The 24,021-nt window shown below is 44.3% G+C and overlaps 2 non-coding genes across 2 annotated transcripts; both read right to left on the bottom strand.

Moving 5' to 3' along the window:
* Window positions 1-10,195: 10,195 nt before the first annotated feature.
* On the bottom strand, window positions 10,196-10,335 carry LOC136484624 (small nucleolar RNA F1/F2/snoR5a). The gene has a single exon (XR_010766129.1). It is a non-coding gene; the product is annotated as a small nucleolar RNA F1/F2/snoR5a (small nucleolar RNA).
* Window positions 10,336-10,393: 58 nt separating this feature from the next.
* Window positions 10,394-10,475, bottom strand: LOC136484552 (small nucleolar RNA Z196/R39/R59 family). Its single transcript, XR_010766068.1, has one exon. It is a non-coding gene; the product is annotated as a small nucleolar RNA Z196/R39/R59 family (small nucleolar RNA).
* Window positions 10,476-24,021: the final 13,546 nt, after the last annotated feature.

Genomic DNA, 24,021 nt, shown 5'->3' with positions numbered 1-24,021 from the left:
GAGTTAAAACGGAGAAGTTATGGCCTAAAGAAAATAGTGGCAAAACTGTAATTAACTGAAAACGTATTTTTGAAGTCAACCGAGCAAAATATGCTTTTAAAAGAAGAAGACGTATTCTATCCAATACGTAATGGACCGCGGGCACAAATAACTAAAAATCGAAGGGCTCTTTAGTAAGATGGCCACACGAAGGGGTATTGGGGATTCTAGACCACTGGATCGGAGATGGACGGGTCGGATAAGATCGAGAAGGGAGAGGGAGGAGGCTGCCGGCTGGAACAGTAGCCGGCGCGGTGGCGCGCCATAGCCGGTGATGGAGCTCAATGGCAAAACTCAAAAATGGCTTTAGGGGCCACGGTTTTCGACCGAGAAGACATGGGAGGAGAGAGGAGGTTGAGGCGAGCTCACCTAGGGGGATTTCGACGGCGCGGAGCAAGTGGAGGTGTCCCGGCGGCGTCGAGCTTCACACGACGGATCCAAGGCTATGGAGCTAGAGCACAGGGCGGCGCTAGAGCTTAGTTCTAGGGTTTGGCGAGGGCGGCATGAGCTTAGGCTTGGTATTTATGGGCTGGCGCGGCTTGAGGCTTACGCCATCGGGCAGGACGTGGACGGGGCGGACACGGACGCGACCGAAGAGCACACGTCGGGTATGACTGGAGGTAGGGGGTCATGCTAACAGGTGGGCCCGGACGGTCGGTGACAAAGGAAGGGGAGGCGTGCTGGCGGCTGCTGTTGCGCGGCTGGGCCATGGATTGGGCTGCTCGGGCTGAAAGGGAGGGAGCGTTGGTTGGGCCAGCGCGCTGGGCCAAGAGCGACGACGCGGCACTGGGCTGCGGAAGAGAGGGGTAAGAGTGGGCCTGCGCAGGAAGAGCTAAAGAAGAGGAGAGAGCGGGCCGTAGGAGAGAAGCAGGCCGGGCGTAAGGGGAGAAGGACGGCGTGTTTTTTTCCATTTCTTTTTCAAATCCTTTTCTATTTCCTATTTCAAAACCAATTTCAATTAAGAATCAGATCAAGTTCAAATATTATTCCTATATACTTTTCAATTCAAAGAAAAATGTGAAATTTTGGTAAGTTTTTAAAAATAAATTTTCACAACTTTTTAAATGATCTTATTTTTCTGTTTTTCTTTTCTTTTATTTCAGAAACATTTTTAATTTTTAATCAAAACCACTCAAGCAAATAAATCAAATGCAAGGGCATGTATGCTCAAACATGTTGCTAGCTTGTGATGAATTTTAATTTAATGAAATTTTTTTATTTTCCGATGTTTTTGTGAGCATAAAATTCTAAATTACCTCAATTTACACCTATTTCAAAAGGAGCAAATTTTAGGTTGTTACAGCGAGGTTATGCAATAGACCAAAGCTAGACATGGCGCCACCCGGAGGCGGGAAGTCATGGAGAAAGACTAAGGCCAATTTCGTTATGACGAGGGTCCAAAGGAGGGAAGTACTAGAATAGCTCCAAACGTTAATGTTCCCTGATGGGTATGCAGTGAATCTGAAGAGTGGAGTGAACTTAGCTACTTTGTGAATCAACGGGCTCAAGAGTCATGACTACCACATATGGCTTGAGCGGCTACTGCTGGTGATAGTTAGAGGCTATGTCCCTGATCATGTCTAGATAGTGCTGGCGGAGTTGAGGAATTTCTTCCGCCAGCTTTGTGCTAAGGAATTATCTTGTACCGTGGTTGCAGGCATGGAAAGAATGGCGCCTGTGTTGCTCTGCATGTTGGAGAAGATCTTTCCACCTGACTTCTTCAATTCGATGCATCATTTGATTTTGCACCTCCCGTATGAGGCACGAATGGGGGGGCCTGTGCAGAGCCGTTGGTGCTATTCAATTGAGAGATTTCAAAAGGTTCTTCGAACTAAATGTAAAAATAAATGCAAAATTGAAGCATCCATAGCAGAGGCATAAATTCTGGAGGAGGTGTCAAACTTCACAACAAAATACTATGCTGACAACCTTCCTAGCGTGCATAATCCACCCTCTCGTTACAATGCTGGCGAAGATGAATCTAACCTTAGCATTTTTTGAGGGCAACTAGGAAGTGCAAGTGGTGCGACTAACAAGACCTTGAAACATGAAGAGTGGCGCACTATTATGCTATATGTGTTGACCAACCTATCCGAAGTGGAGCCATACATGCTGTAAGTTCTCAACAAACTTTTTCTCATGTAGTGACAATTCTATGTCCAACTCTCTTGTTTCTTGTTGGTACAGGGAATTTCATGAACAATTCTGGCATGAATCAAGGGAACCTATCTCGTAGGAAACTTTGACCATTCTTAGAGAGAGTGTGGGAAATGGAATGCCCGATTTCATTTCTTGGTTCAAATAGAAGGTACTGTCCAATTTGGCTCGTACTTAGTTTGACATTACAAGTTGCTCGTGCGTGCGACTAATATAACGAACTACCCTGCTTGAACTTGTAGGGACAAGCCAATGCATCTATGAGTGTCGAGTTGAGACAGGTTGTCGATGGTTGTGCCTATAGGGTCAGGTCATTTACCGATTATGACGTGAATGGATATCGCTTTCACGCAATAACCCACGAGCAGAGTTAGCCCAATCGAAGAACCACAAACACCGGAGTTTTTACACAAGGCTTAGAAGGGGTTGAGTATTATGAAAGAATTGAAGAAATATACAAACTCATGTTTTATGGTTGCAAACCTCTTAATCCCGTTATATTCAAATGCCATTGGTTTGATCCTGAAGTACTGAGGCAGACCCCTAATCTTGGGCTAGTCAAAATTCGACAATCATCCATCTTACCAGGAGATGATGTCTATATTGTGGCTCAACAGGCCACGCAAGTTTATTATCTCTCATACCCGTGCCAAACCGTAGACCATCTTAAGGGTTGGGATGTTGTGTACAAGGTATTGCCACAAGGTAAACTACCTGTCCCAAACAATCAAGATTACAACATAGTCCCCAACACATATGACGGAGAGTTCTTTCAAGAAGATGGGCTCGAAGGGAGTTTTGAGATAGACTTAACTGAAGCTCAGGGTATGGAAGTAGACAATGAAAGTGGTGCTGATGAGGATGCCAGAGACGAGATTTAGAATGTGAAGGACTTAGAATTACTTCAGCGATTACATCTAAGCAATGACGATGATGACAACATTCCTCCTTCGGAGCACGGGGATGATTATATTGATATGCGTGATAGTGATGATGAGACTTATGATTGAGCTAATCCTGATCATGATGATTATTTCTAATACATGTATGATCCGTGCTAATTGATTTATTATTTGTCATACCATGTTATTTTCCAAGTATGTTTTTGTTTATTTTGCATCTATTTCGATGTATTATCTGTGCTAATTGGTTTACTCTTTTTAATTGTAGGTGATTGAACAATGGTGGGCGGTATGAAGAGGATAATGTCGCTTTACTCAAAAGCGACAGCGACGCGTAAAGGGTCCAATGCAGCTGCAGGGTCCGATGCAGCTGAGGGGTCTAGGAAGAGACCTTGGGGTAGACCCAGGGGTCGAGGGAAGGGTGGAGGCAAGACGAGGCCACCGTCACCTGTACCTTCATCGTCGTCTGGGTTACCTTCCACTCACTCATCCTCTGAGGAGGAGGTACAGGTGGAGGAGGAGACAGGGGGTACCTCTTCCTCTACTTCATTGCGTGTGTGGTTGCGAGGTCCCTTGACCCTCCCAAGGCGACCGATACCTCTTGACAGACGCCCGCTGATTCGACCCGATGGAGACAAGTAAGTAACTTTAGATGTTATCACTAATTTTTCATTTGATTTGTTCAAAATTACAATACAAACTAATAATTTATCTTAATCATTTGGGCGGGGGTTGGAGGAAGGTTGGTGGGGGTGATCACGCATGCCACGTGAACGACATCCTTGGCCTTTTGATCAAGGAAAAGTTCCCTGGTCTAGTGCAGTTCGGCAGAACTATTGAGCCAGCCTACACGTGGGCCCACTATGCCACCGTCCTCGACGCCCCTGATCGGGATGGCAGGGTATTCGCCGACAAGGCGTAGCGTGTCAAGGACATGCTTTGGGTAAGTCTTTCTCGCATTACATTGCTCAACACATCGCATTGATTGGACATTCTTGAAATAATGAACGGATACATCGCGTCTATATGTAGGATTTTTTAGATGCAAGGAGGGATATGAGGCCAAGGCGGATGCTGTGGCTAACAAAGCCGCCAAGAAACTCATCAAGGACATGCACTACGTGGCGCGCATCCAGGATGTGATCCAATACCACGCAGAAATTCTTAGAGTGATGCTCCCTAAAAGTGTGGTAAGCACCATGAGGCTGACCCCGAAACAATACCTGAAGGTAAATATAGAACATTAATACTTACTTTTTTTAGATTAATTACGCTTAATTTCAGCTTCTTATATGTCATATACTTGATGACGTAGGTGCCTCCATGGGGGTACGCCTACAATCTGCAGTGCTGGGCCCAGATGGTGGATAGGTGGTGCAACCCCACGTGGGAGGAGAATCACAACGCTTGCCGGGAGCGGCGTTTGCTGATGCCGGGTGTACCACACCATCAAGGCAACCTCAACCTCTCAGAATACATGGCTAGATGGGTGCACGATTTCATTTCTTTATTCTAACGCTCAATTCGGCATAATTTCTAATCATATTGCTTTTTTTTGCGGTCGGTGGCACAGGTGGTGAGCCTTGCTCCCAGTTCATGGCATATGCTTTGGCCCACAAGGGCAAGGCGACGGCCGACGTCACCTACAACCCGGAGGACCCGCCCTTGGCGTACAGCAATGAGTCCATCCACAACCACCTCGATAGATACACATCAATGGCAAGGGCGGTCCATGGCCCAGAGTACGACCCGAGCGCCCATGACCTTGATGGAGAAGTGGTCATGAGGGCGGGAGGAGGCAAGAAGCATCGCCAGTTTTGGATTGGCGACGGCACAATCGACACGGCCAGTACTCCCACTCTCTCCCAGATTCGAGCACGGAGCACAAGTTCCAGCCCGGCGATACGCCTACGGCCGGACTCTACACGGTTCTATAGTAACACACTTCAGGTTATTTCTATTTTATTCATCGTTCAACCTCCTCCACCGATGCCAGTCCCTCCTCCTCAACCTTCTCCAAATATCGTTCCAGGCACTGTGAGTCACTTCACAACCTTATAATCACCGTTTCTAGTTTATACAGAATCAATCTTACAAAGATGCCAGACACTAGAAACTAGAAATAAACTAGAAACTAGAAATAAATTAGAAACTAGAAACTAGAATGATTTATAGTTTACAAACTAGAAATAAACTAGAAACTAGAATGATTTATCTCTTTTCCTTTGTGCAGAATCAATCAGCGGCATCGAATGAGCCTCATGACCTAGCGTGGTCACAGTGGACATCGTGGTCTCCTCAGTGACTACTTGTGATTTTATTTGCATTTGCATTTGTGGATTACGTGTGACTACTCAGTGGACACCATCGCACTTAGTGAATTTTATTTGCATTTGTGGTTGTGAATGAACCTACTTGTGATTCTGAAGTTTATTTGCATTTATGTGTTGTCGATATATCTATATGAACTACCTGTGATGCTTATTGTGAACTATGTGTGGTTCCTGTAATGTTTATTTGAGTGGGGTATGTTATACGTTACCGAACCATAAAAACTGGAAATATATGGTCGCTTTGTCGAGTGTTACACTCGGCAAAGAGGCCTTTTGCCGAGTGCCAAGGTAAAAACACTCGGCAAAGAGGACACGTGGCCAAAATCTGTATATTCTGGTCCAGTCTTTGTCGAGTGTCCGGGATTTGACACTCGGCAAAGCAGCCATGTTTGCCGAGTGTCCGGGATTTGACACTCGACAAATCAGCCATGTTTGCCGAGTGTCGGTGACTGGACACTTGGCAAACCAGGGCATATTTGCCGAGTGTCAGGGCTTGGGCACTCGGCAAACATGGCTGCTTTGCCGAGTGTCAAATCCCGGACACTCGGCAAATGCACCGTGACCGTCTTTGTGCCGTCACGTTACTTTTTTTTGCCGAGCGTCGATTTCAGCTCTCGACAAAGTATTTGCCGAGTGCTCAATAAAAACACTCGGCAAAGAGACGGTTGCCGATACTATAGATGCTGTGTACTTTTTGCCGAGTGTTACACTCGGCAAATCCTTTGCCGAGTGTTTTTTGGGCTTTGACGTGTGCCTGTGGCACACGGCAAAGCTACTGTTTCCGGTAGTGCAGAGTTCTCATTTATCTGTTATGCCATTCCCATTTGCCTCATATTCTCAACTCCTTTGAACACCGTACTCCCTCATCTGTTAGCCTATACTACCCGATGCAGCTACAACGCTTGCATTCTATTGAGTTATTTGTGCAATAAAATGCACTACTATATATAGTCTTGAAAAATAGAAAGTGGAATGTAGGCGGTTATATGGTCCAGAGACCCTGGAACTCTTTTCTGACTTTTTTTAATAACCAGCATTAACGATGGAAATTTCTAGGAGTATGTTTTGTTTTAATTATTGCCACGCCTTCACTCTTGAAAACAACCATAAGGTCTGTGAATTATCAGCATTATGAATGGACTGACAAGGGGTATTTAATTCTGGAAAATAATGGACAGACAAAATGTATGTTGAGATGAAATATTAACCAACCAGCATGTCTTCTATTTGTTTAGGTACACGCGAAGAACAAGCATGTTTGAACACTATTTCAATGCTTCAGTGCTGTCCCAACCAACGTGTCTTCTATTGTATTCAGTGTTAACATAAAGGGACCATGGATACCAAAATATCTGTAGGATTTCTTCTCAGACACTGACTATGCTAGATGTACTCATAAATGAAGGGATGACTCTCGAAAAATCAATTTTTTAGTTGTGAGTTTCAGGGGAAAAAATCAAGGCAAAAGATAATTTATTTGTTATTTTTCATATTTCAAATCATATGGAGTGTCATTTTAGTTATTGGGATTTGATGTGTATGAATCAATTTTATACCCTCCGTCCTGCCTTGAGTGCCGTCAAGACTTTACAAGTCCCAAAACCATAACTTCCTCAGATGATGAAGCCTTCTTGGAGCAATGCTCTTTCTGGTGTGTCGCTTTGTTCCTCCGATCATTGGGGGTCTCACGATCAGCTTCATCTTCGACCCTTCAATATTCAGAAGATGTGTGTGTTTGGCTCAGCCATTACACTTTGATCTCTTTGTCCATTGAGCAACCTTTCGATACCATCTTGGCTTGCTCGTGTCCTGACTATGGCCTTCATGCTTTAGCATCCTCTATGTGATTATTCCAGACGAAGATCTTTGCTTAACTTTGTCACCTATGTCAGTGGCGGATCCAACCCGAAAATGCAGGTAGGGTGAAGTTATGCTAAAAATTTTGGCTAAAAAATGACAACTAGGATACATGAATGTCATGGACAAAAGTTGTACACGACAAATAATAACAAAATCAATAATCAAAGGCACCATGTTGCTGACATGCGCAGGGCCGCCCTCTAGGGTACAGGATCATCGATCAGGGCTTTGACAAGGACTCCAGACAGAACGATCTTCAGAGTGCCAGTGGAGCAACTGACCAAAACACTACAGACTTGCTTGAGAATAAGAGGATATTTGAATTCTAGAGGGTATCCAAGAAACAAGATCTAGCTCTTTCTAGTGAAAGGAGAGCTTCAGACATTCAGAGCAGCAGCAGCATGCCTAACAAAGCAAATTTCTACATTGCCAGTTCAGTGGGGGTTTATTCGGGTTAGCGTGGAATTTTGTTTCTACTTTTCATTTTTTTTAATCTATCCTCACATATGTCCCTGAAGACTACATCTACTCAAGATCATCAACCGATATAGGATACATACTGGCAGTGAAGCACACCGTACTCCGTCGCCCATGACCCTCACGTGTCTGCTGCATCTGATATGTATTTCCTTTTTGCCACCCTTTCCCACAGGCAATGGCTTCTCCCCAAATATACTGAACATACACTGCTCCCTGTGCCACTAACCATGTATGTATAATGTATTTCCTTTTTAGCCTCCCTTTCCCACATACATTGGCTTATTCCCAAACATACTGAACATCCTACTCCCCTGTGCTGCTAACCCATTATAACTAGTATGGCAGTGCTAGCTTCCATTCTATTGAGGTATTGGGGAACAGAAAACTTTCTGTATATACTTATATATAAGGAGTCATGCATGTGATCCTAGCGAGGGTGGAACTCTTGTTTTAGTCAGTGCAGAAGGTGTATTTGTGGCAGTAATTTCATGTTATTGCTACACATTCAGTCTTGAAAACAACTACTGGAAACTCGCATTCTTCTGTGTGTGCGAAAACACATAGAAAAATGCGAATAAATATTTTTCTGACGGTGTACCCTCAGAAAAATACACATGGAAATATAATGACAGAAAAATTCAATTGTTTTGTGTGTTCGCCGTCAGAAACAATTTTTCTGTGGGTGTTACACGCACAGAAAAATTGTGTTTGGCCAGATTAAAAATAAAATTTCTGTGCATTATTCCTCACAGAAAAAATAAAAACCCGGACAGAAAAATAATTTTTCTGTTAGTGTTGTCCTGTGAGAGTTGCAGAGGTGCACTCATAGGAAAAAATTGTATTTTTCTGTCGGGTTAGGTGAACGCACAGAAAAATTGTATTTTTCTGTCAGGTGTTAACAGACCACCGACATAATAATATACACTTACCCATGCAGCAAATTGGATACAATAATTATTTGGAAATAGTAGCAACATCATATTAAAATATGGACTGCCCATACAGTAATTTCATCACAACATATAAAGATGGAGTCCAAATGTTCAGCACATTCATTCATAGCATCCAGGCTGCATGTAGATGATGTCCAAATGTTCCGGCATCAATACATTCAAAAGCATTACCATCTCATCTCAGCAGTTCATGAATTTCACTACTGATAACTATTGCACTACTATGCTGACAACCAGATCGATGTTGCTACCATTAAAAATGAGCAGCTCTTAGCTCTTTCATTGCTGCTCCTATCGACCTGCAAATAAAGCACAGTAAGTAAGATAATATTAACTTGGCATACATCAGGTAGTAAGCACAACTTTGTTCCAGGTAGTAACTTGGCAGCTAACTTCCTGATGTCAAACTGCAAACCTTCCTAAATTCCTAAGGTAGAAAGCAAAAAAATTGGACTCCCGGCTACATAGACAAACACATAGAATGTTCCACAAAATCTTAAGACCGTTCACCTAATTACAAAATCGTTGCTCTTTACTGCATATGTTCCACAAATTCTGAATAAAGGGTACTGAACACAGATTTAACAGATTTAATTTTCTTTGTGTTGCGTATACTACTGAACACAGTTTAATTTTCAACAAAAACTAAGTGCTGACACCAAAGCCCATTTGTTATTCTAAATAGCATCACACTATGCAGAGTTGCAGACTGGTGCTGAATGATAGAGCTAACTGACATTCGGGCAATGGGAAAATCATAGCAAGAAGCATAAATTATTTAATCACTGATTTTCTCTGCACCGATTCTTTAATCATAACAAGAAGCACATACATACTACAATTATAAAATCTCATGGATCTCCCTTGCTTGTATGCACATCCAGTTTGCTTGAACAACTACTAGTAAGAGAGGCACAACTTGACATTTGAGCAGCTATTTACAACTGCATACAACTCTCTTTCGCACAACAAAAATGGGGGAGAATGGGATGCACATACCTGATGGGAGCTCGTCACCGGCAAAGGGCCCGATGGAGGAGGCGGCATGGAGAAGAAGGGCTGCCATGTCGCGGATCTGGCCAGAGCTCGTTGTGATGCACATACCTGATGCACATACAAGGTTACAAGATGTGAACAACCTGAGCTACTAATTTCCAAATAAGGCAATCTGAATGAAAAAATAAACACCAAGGAAATTTCTAAACTCTACTTATCAACTACTTCACTATTAAGTATGCTACTAATCCATTCACATCAGTTTTCAGTCAAGATGCCACTGGCAGAAAGGCCAATCAAGTGAACTGCAATAATAATAGTAAGACTGTATTCAGAAAACAAATTACACTAGCTGGCTAGCTAGCTAAGAAAAAACAAAAGACTATATTCAGAAAACAAATTACACCTAGCTGGCTAACTAGCTAAGAAAAAACAACCATCAGTTTTTTTAGTCATGATCATTAGAACAATTAGAACACGTAAACGGGCATATAGTAACTGGAAACTCATAAATAAGCAACCAGTGTCGCAAGATCCGTTCCCCCTTGTATTCTGCCATGTTTCGAGACACACAATCACAAAGAATGACTGCAAGTCAGATACCAAATGGCATTGACTACAACAAATTACACTAGAAAACATACTATGAATGCAATAAAAACTAAATTTGTGGTGCAATCTTAGCCAAAAGATGGTGATTTTTGTTGCAATAATCACAGTGATTCAGGAAATGGGAATTTGCATCACAGATTGCACATAAAAAATACAACAACCAACAACCACCACCACGCCCCGCCGCCGGCCACCACCACCACCACCGCAGCCACCGGCCGGATCCGGGAGAGGGAGGGCCGGATCTGGCTGGGTGAAGAAGGGGGAGGGGAGGGATACCCACCGGGGAAGAAGAAGGGGGAGGGGAGGGGCGCCCGCTGGGAAGAAGAAGGGGGTTGGGAGGGGCACCGACGGGGGAGAAGAAGGGGGAGGGGAGGGCCGCCGCCACCACCATGCCCCGCCGCCTGCCACCACTACCACCACCGCAGCCACTGGCCGGATCCGGGAGAGGGAGGGCCGGATCCGGCTGGGTGAAGAAGGGGGAGGGGACGGGCACCCACTGGGGAAGAAGAAGGAGAAGGGGAGGGGCGCCCGCCGGGGAAGAAGAAGAGGGAGGGGAGGGGCGCCGGCGGGGGAGAAGAAGGAGGAGGGGAGGGCTGCCGCCACCACCACGCCCCGCCGCCGACCACCACCACCACCACCGCAGCCACTGGTTGGATCCGGGAGAGGGAGGGCCGGATCCGGCCTGGTGAAGAAGGGACAGGGGAGGGGCACCCGCCAGGGAAGTAGAAGGGGGAGGGTAGGGGCGCCGGCGGGGTAGAAGAAGGGGGAGGGGAGGGCCGCCGCCACCGCCACTCCCTACCGCCGGCCACCACCACCGCAGCCACCGGTCGGATCCGGGAGAGGGAGGGCCGGATCCAGCCGGGTGAAGAAGGGGAAGGGGAGGGGTGGCGACCCGCCGGGGAAGAAGAAGGGGGAGGGGCAGTGCGCCGGCGGGGGAGGAGGGGCGCTGGGGCCGGGTGAAGAAGGAGGAGGGGAGGTGCGGCCGCCCGCCGGGGAAGAAGAAGGCGGTGGGGCGGGTGTGCGTGCGTAGCTGCGGCGGCGGCGCAGCGTGTGCGTGCGTGCATGAGGAGAGCCGAGCAGGCGAGTCCGCGAGTGCGTGTGTGCGAGGGTGTTTGGGGGTGGCGGCCAGCGAGTTAGGGCTAGGACTTCTTTGCTTTTTTATTTATCCTATGCGTGCATATATTTTTTCTGTGCGTGCATATTTTTTTTGTGCGTTTTTAAAGAACCAACAGAATAAATTGCATTTTTCTGTGAGTGCTGATTTTTTCGTGTGTGTATTGTCACGCATAGAAAAATCATACAATTATTCTGTTGGTTTTCGTATTTTTCTGTCGGGATATTTTGAACCGACAGAATAATCAGAATTTTTCTGTACGTACCGAAAAAACGCATAGAAAAAATCGTCACCCACAGGGCAATTCGAGTTTCCAGTAGTGAACCATATATTGCATGGAAGAGAACAGCTCATCAGCATGGAAAGACAAAGGATTTTGAATAAGAATAATAGACTGAAAATTCTGGTCCCTCATATGAGTTAATTAGGTGCTCTCGTACTACTAACATAAAACGATGCATGTCCGTAGGTGCTTACAAATTACGAATAATATATATGTGGATAGATGATAATTATCTACCATGATGCAAATTTTGAGCAGCAACTAGAACTTATGCGAGGAGAATAGAAAGGGAGAAAGCTTTGTGTGAATAATAGTGGGTCATTAGTTTGAGATGAACAGTTCCACCATGCACTATTCATAAGACAAGTTTTATTTGCAACTCCAATTTTGCATGATGGCATTTTATATCATCTTCATATTTAGTGATCTTTATATGCAATTTAATGTTGCATTTTCATGTGTAAGCTCAGAAGTAAGTGATTAAGGTGGACTAGAGGAATCGCCATAACTGAAAATTAAGTGCATATTATGGGCACATACTAGACTATATCAAGGTGTAACCACACAATACACAATACAAAAGATCATATCATTTTACATTTATTTCTTTTATGACGCTACTTTAGTTCCCCTCATCTCTCCCCTTCTAGAAGAATTTTCAATGGCTAGAGAAGTGAGGTCCTACTTGGTCATGGTCTCCCAGTTCTTGTAGTCCAAGAATACTTTCTCCATAATGATCACACGATATTTTGCCACCCTTGACTGGCATGCTTGTGGTCGAAGACTTTTGTATTATCCGATGCCGCCTCCCTTGATGTTTGATTTGACCTGACATGCATTTCCTTATTTCCTCCTGTTCCCAACGCATAATGGCTTCTTCCCAACTATCTATTGAACACCTGGGTTCCTTCTACTACTAGATTACTATAAACAACGATAGCCAGTGCTGCGGTGCCATATCTTCCATTCTATCGATTTATATAGTGGTTGTGCATGTTATGCCAGTGACAGTGGAACTTGTGGCAGGCATACATATCATTTTAATGGGAGATCTGCTGATCTGAACTGTGAATGCACTGACATGGGAAATTCATTTTTGAAGGACTATGCATGTGCACGTAGGCAATATAATATGTTGAGCTCAGTTTAGATATTTGTAGCCTGAGAGCAGACTAGTATATTTCAAGAATAATAGATGCACAGTGTGTGCTGCAGTGATATTTGCATCTGCTCCAACAACTCAAAACATAGCATTTTTTTACAAGATTGATCGTTAATACACAGAAAATGAAAAAAAGGGAGCACGGTAAGAGATATAGACATACAGTTTTCTATTTTGTGGTCCGGGTGAAACTCTACCTCCTCACAACTGAATATTATGGTCCATAGATGAATGAACACCATGTTTGGCTGTGCCTTCCCCAAGTCTTATCCATTGATCTTCAGTGAGGTTCGTGGTGTGGCGTTATGGGTTTAAGGGTGCTCTTGCTGTTATCTGACACCCTTAGGTTTGGCAGTCGTAGACCGCACCTGAGGTGGTGGCAAGCATGACGAGGTGAGGTGGCAGTATCGTCACTAGGCTTACGGTGAAGGACACAACTGGAAACTCGAATACTTCTGTGGGTGTTGCATTTTTCTGTGTGTGTTTCTCACACACAGAAAAATTAGTCATTTTTCTGTGCGTTTCAAAAATCCCGACAGAAATATTCGAAAACCCACAGAAAAATTACGTGATTTTTCTGTGTGTGTCAATACACACAGAAAAATTGACATTATTCTGTCGGTTCTTTGAAAACGCACAGAAAAAATACATACACGCACACGAAAATTCTACCGGATAAACCAGCCCCTACGCCGCTCCGAGCACCCCGCCCTTTTCTCTTCCGCAGCGCCCCTCCCCTCCCGGCCCCAGCGCCCCTCCTCTCCCTTCTTCCCCGCGGGCGCCCCGGCCCCAGCGCCCCTCCTCCCCCACAGGCACCCCCCCCTTCTTCTTCCCCGGCGGGCGGCCGCTCCTCCCCTCCCCCTTCTTCACCCGGCCGGATCCGCCCCTCCCTCTCCAAGATCCGGCCGGTGGTTGCGGTGGTGCTGGTGGTGGTGGCCGGTGGCGGGGCGTGGTGGCGGCGGCGGCCCTCCCCTCCCCCTTCTTCTCCCTCGCCGGCGCCCCTCCCCTCTCCCTTCTTCTTCCCCGGCGGGTGCCCCTCCCCTCCCCCATCTTCACCCGGCCGGATCTAGCCCTCCCTATCCCGGATCCGGCCGGTGGCTACGGTGGTGGTGGTGGCGGCCCTCCACTCCCCCTTCTTCTCCCCCGCCAGCGCCCCTCCCCTCTCCCTTCTTCTTCCCCGGCGGGTGCCCCTCCCCTCCCCCATCTTCACCCGGCCGGATCTGGCCCTCCCTCTCCCGGATCCGGCCGGTGGCTGCGGTGGTGGTGATGGTGGCCGGCGGCGGGGCGTGGTGGTGGCGGCGGCCCTCCCCTCCCCCTTCTTCTCCCCCGCCGGCGCCCCTCCCCTCTCCCTTCTTCTTCCCCGGCGGGTGCCCCTCCCCTCCCCCATCTTCACCCGGCCGGATCTGGCCCTCCCTCTCCCGGATCCGGCCGGTGGCTGCGGTGGTGGTGGTGGTGGCCGGCGGCGGGGCGTGGTGGTGGCAGCGGCCCTCCCCTCCCCCTTCTTCTCCCCCGCCGGCCCCCCTCCCCTCTCCCTTCTTCTTCCCCGGCGGGTGCCCCTCCCCTCCCCCATCTTCACCCGACCGGATCTGGCCCTCCCTCTCCCGGATCTGGCCGGTGGCTGCAGTGGTGGTGGTGGTGGCCAGCGGCGGGGCGTGGTGGTGGCGGCGGCCCTCCTCTCCCGGATCCTGGGAAGCTGCTCTTGACTCCAACGAACGGACGGTTGTCGATTTCCTAGTTGTTGATTTTCTTTACTAGAACTGTGGATATTGTTTGCTGCTCTTGCTTTAGCTGATGGTGTCCTATCTATTTGCATTCTCTAAGCTTTGTAGAATATATTTGAACCGGAGATGCTTAGGTAAGAAGTAAGAAATACACTGCCCAATACCCATGAATCAAAACATTTTTGTTCTGGAATTGTTGCAATCACTTGCTCTTGTAAACCAAATTATGCAGATTGATATTAACTTTTAATCAGATGTATGCCAAGCTACTAGCTATCTGTATGTGCAGATATTTTTTGTCTATTGAACTCCTAAAGTGAAAAATGACTAAACTTGCTAGAGATGGAACACAAAATTAACTAATCTAGGATTGTCTACAAGTAGTCTTGGGCAATGATAGAGCTCTGAAAATTTTCTAGTAACTACTTGATAAAGGTGCAGTCAGTTTGTTGAGAAGTTGTCCAGCTTTTTATTTAGATGACTCTAATCTGCGATGATGTTTTAACTTGTTTGTTTTGTTACCCTGGTTGCTTTTCAGGTGAGATGCTATGAAAACAGTATCCGGAGCTGAGATGATATGAAACCCCAGTCTCGTGCTGCGCTGCTCTCCCCTTCCCTAACTATGCCTTGTAACTTTTTTTGTTTTGTACTACTCTTGAGTGGCTGTGATGAATCAAGTTTCCATTAGAGAACTTCTGCACTTTAGCACCTTATGAGCTGGTACTTGGGATATTTTGTTCTGTTTGCTGCTTAACTAGGATGGCTTGTACCAGTACAAGCAACCAGTTCTGTGGCCAGTTCAATTCCCATTAGAGAGAGAGAATTAAATTAATTTCTAGGTGAAATTAAGTTGCAGTTGTCATGCTGATAATGGGTAAATCTGAGCCATTTCTCGAGTTCTTTTGCTCTTGTTCTTGTGCTTTTGTGCTCCGATTGATGCTAAGAGTTAGGACTTGAATGTTTGTTCAGATTGGATCAGGTTTGGCTCCTCTTTCTTGTGTGACAATTTGACTGTCGCCACCTATACATGTGTGCATGACCAACTTTGGGTCTGTCAGTAGGGTATCGGGGGCTTGGGTCTGTCAGTTAACCTTGTCCATGAGATAAGTATGTATGCAACACCAAAGTTTCTGAAATCTGAATCGATGATGTGGTCTAGCAATGCACTTATAAGGTTTGCCATACTTGATTGTTCAAATAAGAGCTGGAGATTCCTGCTGAGCAGGTTGCAGTTTTGAACATCTTTGTAACCGGTAGAAACAACAGAATATTATGGGTTCAACTTCTAGAAGAATGTTCTTCTCCTCTATTGTTAGTTCAAACTGTTGTTCCCAACTTGAGTTCATTGTTGTGCCATTTCTTCTCCTCTACTGATCACTCTTGTCTGTATACTTATGAGTTGCTACACTGTGCCAAATGGGTTTCGAGTATAATCTTATAAGCTGCAATTGTTCTTATGTCATTCTATTGCACTTGTCTGTATCGGATAAGAACCTTTCTGTTGCTTTTGTATTATTCTTATGTCATTCTATTGCTTTTGTACTTTTATCAATGGGATGTCTGTGATTGCTAAATTGGGCTGTTTTTGTGCTTCTAGGGTTTGGAAATGTATGCTGTGTGGATGTGGACTACTTTTAATTATGCCACTAGTAGCTCACTACCTTGTGGTTGTGGATTACTTCTAAATTCTAATGTGGCTGGCTGGTTGTGGACCATATTAACTATGATGCTACTTATGCCATATTTTATTCACCCATGTTCCTGTTATTTGATTGCTAGCTTACACAACTTGTTTATATGTTTGCTACATTCCTCGTTGTTTCTAACGTTGCTGCATTCCTCATTATTCCTGTAGCTTGTGGCCTGGGAGAAGAAAAGAGAGGTCACATTAACAAGGTAGACTTGATCCATATTTACTTAGCTAATTCATTGGATTATATTATTATACAACTTGTTTCTGTTACATTCATCATATAACAAATATGTTTTGACTTGCAAGGGGCATGTGTGCTACATGTAACAAGGGCAATTGGAAAGAGGAGAGCTCTACAATCAACATCAACAAGGTATGATTTTGCTGCTCCATTGTTGGTTAGGACATGTGTATGGCGTCGCCTCGCCACGCGCCTTAAACGCCTAGTCGACTCGAATTGGTGGGTCGGCGCGCCTCGACTTACCGCCTTAAAAACAGTGATCCACCATATCTATTTCTTTATAATAGTGTAATCCTTGCATGCATGCTGTCTCCTGTTACCTTGCTCACAGCTTGGCTTGTGGTTGGGTTCATAAACTTACTGAAATTTGTGGACTAGTGCCTAAACACTATCTTGAGTTATGGTTAATTCAGTTCAATGTCTATTTGAAATTACTTTTCTCTTTACCTCTGAATATTTTTTCCTATTCACAAGATTACTCTAATTAATGAAAAATGGTCTTTTGCAGGAGGCTTTGGGAATTTCTTAGTTTGAGAACAGATTGTAGATATGTTGATCAGTAGCTGTGCTTTGTTTATATGGTTTCAATAACATTGTGTTTTGTAACTGTATAATGACATTGAAACATTGAGTCCATTGTTATGAACAACAATGATATGTAACAACTTTCATGCTGATTATATGTATCGAGATTGCTGAATGTAACATGTTGATGCATGGCTAAATAATACTATTCATGTATGATGAAATATGATGATAGTCATTAGTTATGAGCCGTGCTTGTAGACTTCATTACTGTATGGACAATATATATTTTAATACGTAGTTGCTACTGTTTTAAAATAATTTTTTTGTGTGTTTAATTCTTTTTTTCTGTGCGTTTATTTCTTTTTTTCTGTGTGGATTAACGCACGGAAAAATTAGTTTTAATCTGGGCGAACACAATTTTTCTGTGCGTGTGAGACCCACAGAAAAATTGTTTCTGATGGTGAACCCACAGAAAAAGTCGATTTTTCTGTCATTCTATTTCTGTGGGTTATTTTCTGACGGTACACCGTCAGAAAAATATTTTTCTGATGGTATTCGAATTTTTCCGTGGGTTTTCGCACCCACAGAAAAAATCGAGATTCCAGTAGTGGGAGGTCCCTGTTGGGTATTCTAGCTAGGGTGGAGGCGACAGTGACAATGACAGTGAGATTGGAAGGTGGAGGTGGGAGCGACAGGGATCATCTTGTGGTAGCCGCCACGATAGAATCTTGTTTGAGCCCTGTGTTGCAGTAGGGTGGGGTGGTGGCGATCACACTCACACCGGAGTATAGACTTCCAGGAGAAATAAGAATGGATGAAGAAAAAGAAGTTCCAACTGCTATATGTAGACCTGGTTGAGAAATTCGGGTGTGGGAGCAGATACATTCACCACTATTGATGAATAGCTTATCGACGGAAGATGCATAATTGTCTATCATGCATGTCTCTCAAGGGAGCTCCTTTACAGCACGCCACATACTAACTTTTGACTAGACAAAGCATGCTATTCTTTCTGTGTTGACTTTTTTAAATCGTTTATTTAATATTTCGACCCTAAGTTATTTCAGAATGAAAAATTACAAGCTATTGATATTAAGATCTTGTTGGGCACTAGTTACAAATTTGATACTGAGAGCTCCTCCATACACATTTTCTATCGAGACTGCTCTGCTGCTGCTATCTGCTTCAACCGCGCAGGCTGGTGTCCACTGACCATGGCTTGCTCGCTCCAAGGAACAGCAACGTCATGATTGATTTCCATTTATAGAAAGAATTTGATCCCTCTGCTCCTGCCCCCTCAATCCCTATTACAGTGTGTACCTAATATGTATTTCCCTCTCACCTCCTACTCCCATCAGAACACACATGGGCACCATCTCTCTTGCTCCTTTGAACATCCTACTCCTATTCCTCTAACGAGTGATTGAATTTTACATACTAAGTAGCAGTGTATATAGGCGGTCAGGTTGTGTAGTGCCAGTGGCTGTGGTATTTGCTTTCTTCCCTGTCGCTTTTAATCAGCATTGCAATATGCAACTGCATGCAGTGTACTTTTGGCCCATACATTCACTCTTCACATTCAAGCTACCATGTAGTGAATGACAGCCCATCATATCACCATGAATGAGCAGATAGGGTGGTTGACTCGAGAAATAGACCAGCAATTAATATAAGTAGCTTAATATGGTGGCCCCTTGGCCATGTACAAGAATCAATCATGGTCGCTCCACATATAGACAACCATTTGAAGACCTAAAACTACTGCAAAATTGATTCTAGAAGATAGGCCCTTCTATTTTATGGAGATGTTTAAAAATTGTTCTTGCCTCTGAAAATACCTAAGTGAACTTTAGATGCAGCCAGTCCGTCTAGGAAGATATTCACAATAACAACAGCAACACATAGCACAACAGCAAGCAAAACGTCATGTAATCTACCAGATGCAAGCGGCATTTTCAGCTAGATGCAATGGCAATATCGAACACGAGATAGATAGATCAAATCAAGAAATTTGCTATGGCAGAGTAAATTAGACTGTATGGTAAAATTGAAACAATCACTCCCTAGCCGAATCACCAAAAAGTGTGTCAATGCAAAGATCATTTTCCCAGAACAGAAGCGCTGGAATGTGCAGACAAAAAACACAGTCGAAGTAGGCCAAGCTGGCCTATAATATCTCAGAGTTGGCCATGCCGATAAAGGACTGAGAAAGGTAATAAATTTGCCCTAACTGAGTTACAAGGTCACTTTAGCTGATCCGCCATCGGCAGATCTGAATTCCCATAGTTTTTTCCTTGGGAATGAGATAAACAACATGCTTATGTGTTAAAGAAAGGTAACGTTTATGAGCAAACTAGCATAGGATATATAACTTATCGCACTTATGTGAGGAAGAACAACTAGTTTCCTAGTGAAACTAGGAAAGGAACCATCGAAAGTCTAGCGAGGAGTGACCCGCTGGGCTGAGGATGCCGGCGGGTTGCACTATATTGGCCATCAAGCCTAGGGCACCCACCATTGGTCATCAGATCAAGAGAGAAGAAGCATAATGTGGTTGTAAGAGATTAGGGAAAAAGAGAGGTAAAAATAGATTGATTTCTGTTTATTTCCAATGTACTCTACGCAATGAGATGTTGCCCTTTATATTTATATATACACAGTGGATGGACTTATCCTACGGGAGATTAAAATCTCTTGCAAATCATATGGAAAATATATCTTGGGCATCTCATTTATTCATCAATATCGGCACTTTTTTTAGTGTATATTGTGTATGTTTGTGGACTTTAAGCTAGAGGTGGCATCGATATACCACTATAGGTAGTAAATATTTTGGGTCATTACTACCAGTGATTTTTTTAGTCACTTTTATAGGGGAACACTGGTACATGCTTCTCTATGGCTATGCATTTACTCATCTAAACAGCTATATTTGTTATCAGGGACGCGTTTTGACAACACACATTTGTGATCACACATCAGAGACGTGTTCCCGCATCTCTATATTCGGTGTCTTCTTTATACTGTTTTGGCATAGTGTGAGATAATGTGCTGGGCCCAATACATTTTTTAGAAGAGCCACCGTAGGGCAGCTCATGAGGAGATAATGCTATGTAGTCTTTTAATACTGGGACATACATAGGATTTTTAGCTTAAAGTTAAACTGAACAAACCGGCCAATCGAGTACAAGAAGCTAGCAAACTACGGAGTACAACATAGTCCTGTGTTTTCGGCTGTGTGCTCAGCTGCTCCTGTAGTGCGCATAGTTCCCTACTCTCTCTTCCACTAACTAGTGGTTGCATTTTGCGAAGTAACTTGTGGAATCAAAAGCACTATGTGAAGTGTGGGATTGACAAAAATTCTTGCTTTTGGGGCCGAATTTGTAATTTCTGGACAACGATTTCTAGAGGTGGCTCAAAATGCAGCCGCCTCTAGATGTGTTTTCATTTTTGTTGCTATGCAATCACTCATGCATCTACAAGGTTGGCACACTCTATATTATATAGGGCTCGTGGAAGAAGCTAGTGGTGGTGTGACATCAGTGCAACACTTCCCCCATCTGAAAACAATTTATGGGAATCTCCTCCCTATAAAGAGCTTGCATAAATCTCCTCCCTATAAAGAGCTTGCATATGCATAGATCTGAATTATGGAATTGATGAGACATGTCTCCCCGCAGCGCACACCTAGCAAGAATATTACCACCATCAATAATATTGTCTCGCGTCCAAAAGGAGTGCAAGGCATAGCATGCAACACAAAAAACGCTGAGATCGGCATATGCGCTCATTCGATATCCTGGTGAGGAGCTGCCGGGCGAAGATAGGAAGGCGTCCATTGAATATGTAAGCCACCAGCAATCCACAAAGTCAATCAGTATTATACATTATATTATAATATTTTGAACGGTCCTAGAAATGCTTGTAGAGCCACACATCTCCTGAAATATCAATTTTTAAGGGTAATCGGTAAGGTGGCCCATCTCCTGAAATATCTTCTATATAAATAAATTTATAAGTCTTACAATTACAGTAAAGACGAAGACAAAATTTATGTCAAAATTGTAGAGACGATTAGATCTAACACTCCGTAGTTGATAACTTTTTAAAATTCGATCATTATAGATTCTCAAACACATGTTTTACATTTTAAAATTATATTAGTATCTCAAACAAACGTCGGATAGATATATTTTATATGATAAACTTGCAGCACCAGAAGAGATCTGGCACTGTATTTCAGCCCTAAAAATAGTTTTTGTAATAGTTAGAATTTATGTTTTAAGTTCTTAGATTTTTGAAATTCAAATTTACTTTTTCAAATGACCTCGGATGGAGATATCACTCAAGCAAAACTTATAGAACTCGACCAAATCTACAGTCCATACTATTTTATTTTGAAATCATTTATGGCCTCACATATTTAATTATTACAAGATCATTAAAGTGAATATAATGGAAAATGTCATTCACATAGCCATAAAGTGAATTTCGAGCGGAGTGGTAATCTAGGCTCCGGCATGACCATAGGTTGTGAGTTCAGTTCCGATTAGCTGCACATGTTCAAAAATCATGTGAACTTTTTGCAACATATGACCTTGGCCGTTGGCATATACATGATTGGCTCCCCCCAGAATTTTTGGCTATATATATCCTTGAAGGATTGGATTGGCTCCTTCCAGAATTTTTTTGTAACACCCTAAAATTTGAACTTTCGAAATAGGATTAAAACGATTTATTTTGGTATTTTATGTGCTCATGAAAATGTAGATAAATAAAACTTTTTATCAAATTAAAATATATCATAAGGTTTAGCAACTTGTTGTGCATACATGCTTGTGCATAAAGTTTATTGTGATGAGTGGTGTTGATCCAAAACTCCAAAACAATTTGAAATGTTTTTTAAAAGAGTTTGAAAATGATTTTGAAATAAAAGAAAATAAATTTCTTTTCTTCTCTCCTCACTCTCTTTGGTTTTGGCCTCCCTCCCCTCCACAGCCCGAAGGCCGCTCGGCCTTCCTTTCATTCGCACGGCCCAGCTGAGCCGCAGCGTCGCTTCCCTCTCCCTCGGCCTAGCGCGCCCCGCGGCCCAGCAGTGCGCGGACGCCGCCCTCTCTCTCGCTTTGTCGCTGACACCTCAGGCCCACATGTCAGTCGGCGTTGTCTTCTACCTCGCGCCGTATCCGTGTCGGACACCGCCGCCGGATTCCACCGCTGCCACTATTCCTCGCCTTGGCGTGCGCCCCAAGCTTTTTCCCCTCATAAATATTGAGCCCCGTGTCCGCCGTCTCCAACCCCAACCCTAATTCGAGCCGCTATGCTGCCCTGTGCCCTAGCGCCGCCGTCGAGATCTCGCCGTGTAGAAGCTCTACGCCGCCGTGACTATTAGCTGCTCCTTCGTGCCCGTAAGTGCCTCCCCGTGCTTCGCGTCGCATTCTCGAGCACACCAAGCCTTTTCTTTCTCTCTGTCTTGCTTTGCATTGCCTTAACCGCGTCGCCGTCGCTCCGCGCGCTGTTGGTGCTTGCCGCTAGCCACCTCCGTCCAAACTTAGCCGCCATAGATCATAGTGTTAGTTTTGTCATGGTCCCCTCTAACTCCCAGTACAGATCCCGAGCCGAATAGTGGTCTCTAGGGCCTATTTCAAGCTTCGCCGATGAGCTTCTCGCCACCAACCATGGCCAGCCGCCGCGCCTGGCACTATTTCGGCCACCGGTGTCTCTCTCTTCCCCTACATTCTAATCTGGGCTGTCCGGATTCAATCCAACGGTCCAAGATCGCTCGTACCCCTTCACTGTGGTGGTTTTACTAAAGAGCCTGTCCCTTTTCCAGTATCAGAAGCGGCCATCCCTGCACTTTTGCTAAAGAGACCCCTAGTTTCTAGAATATTCCGCCCACAGTCCCTGGCCTGAATTCAAAATCTGATTTTATTTATTTTAAATCAAAATTGAGTTCTGTTTAGTTACAAAATTGCCACTATCTTCAGTAGGCCATATCTTCTCCGTTTTAACTCCAATTTGACCCGTTCAAGTTGCGTTAGATTCATAACGACATAATCTACGCATTAGTATCAATGTTTTCCATGTCAAGAGCTCTGGAATTTTATGGTTTAACGCCTAACTTGAATAATGATTATGCAATTGGATTTTTCTAAGTAACTTGGCTTTTCACCTTGGCCAATTATATGATTAGTTTTACGTTGTTATTCTAAATCAAGTATAATTTGACTTAACTCAATTAAGATATTTCTCTGAAGTATCTTATACATGTTTTATGTAGCTAAAATAAATAAAGCCTATGGTTTGTTTTTGAAGCAAATCTATCGGTAGATGTATCTTTTTCACCGTAGCTCCAATTAGTGTGGTTTTTCGTGTTTGTGTGATCGTACACTACTACAGGAATCAATTTGCGCAGCGTGGCCAAAACACGCTCCATGGCGGGCACCTTTTTTGCCCGCCACGGTTAACCGGTGGCCGGCCAGCGAGGCCGGCCACCGGGGCGCCCGCTGCGGGAAATTGGTTTACCGCGGCGGGCAACCTTACCTGCCCGCCGTATGAAATCGTTATTTACCGCGGCGGGCGGTATGAATAGCCCACCGCGGTTAATACGGTTTACCATAGCGGGCTCTTTAAACTGCCCGCCACGGTAAAGACTTGATTTACCGAGGCGGGCGTTTTATGTTGCCCGCCGTGGTAAAGCCTGTACAAATACAGACATCAGACCCTCCTTCTCCACGGGTCTTCCTCTCTCAAAACTCATGGGGGGAGGCTTTGCCCTAAAATTTGAGGAAACTTTTGATTTGAGTTGAAGGGCTTGGATTTGAGGGAGGAGGACATCATAAGAGGTTCATAAAGGCTCTCCCTCTCTCCTTCCATCCTCTCTCTCTATTTCCATCACCTAGAGTTCTCTTTTGATCTAGATCTAGATCTAGATCAATTTTAATGGA

This window comes from Miscanthus floridulus, chromosome 9 (assembly GCF_019320115.1).
Source record: "Miscanthus floridulus cultivar M001 chromosome 9, ASM1932011v1, whole genome shotgun sequence".
In the NCBI taxonomy this organism is placed as follows: Eukaryota; Viridiplantae; Streptophyta; class Magnoliopsida; order Poales; family Poaceae; genus Miscanthus; species Miscanthus floridulus.
Note: the sequence above shows the minus strand (reverse complement) of the source record. Positions and strands in the feature narration are given on the sequence as shown.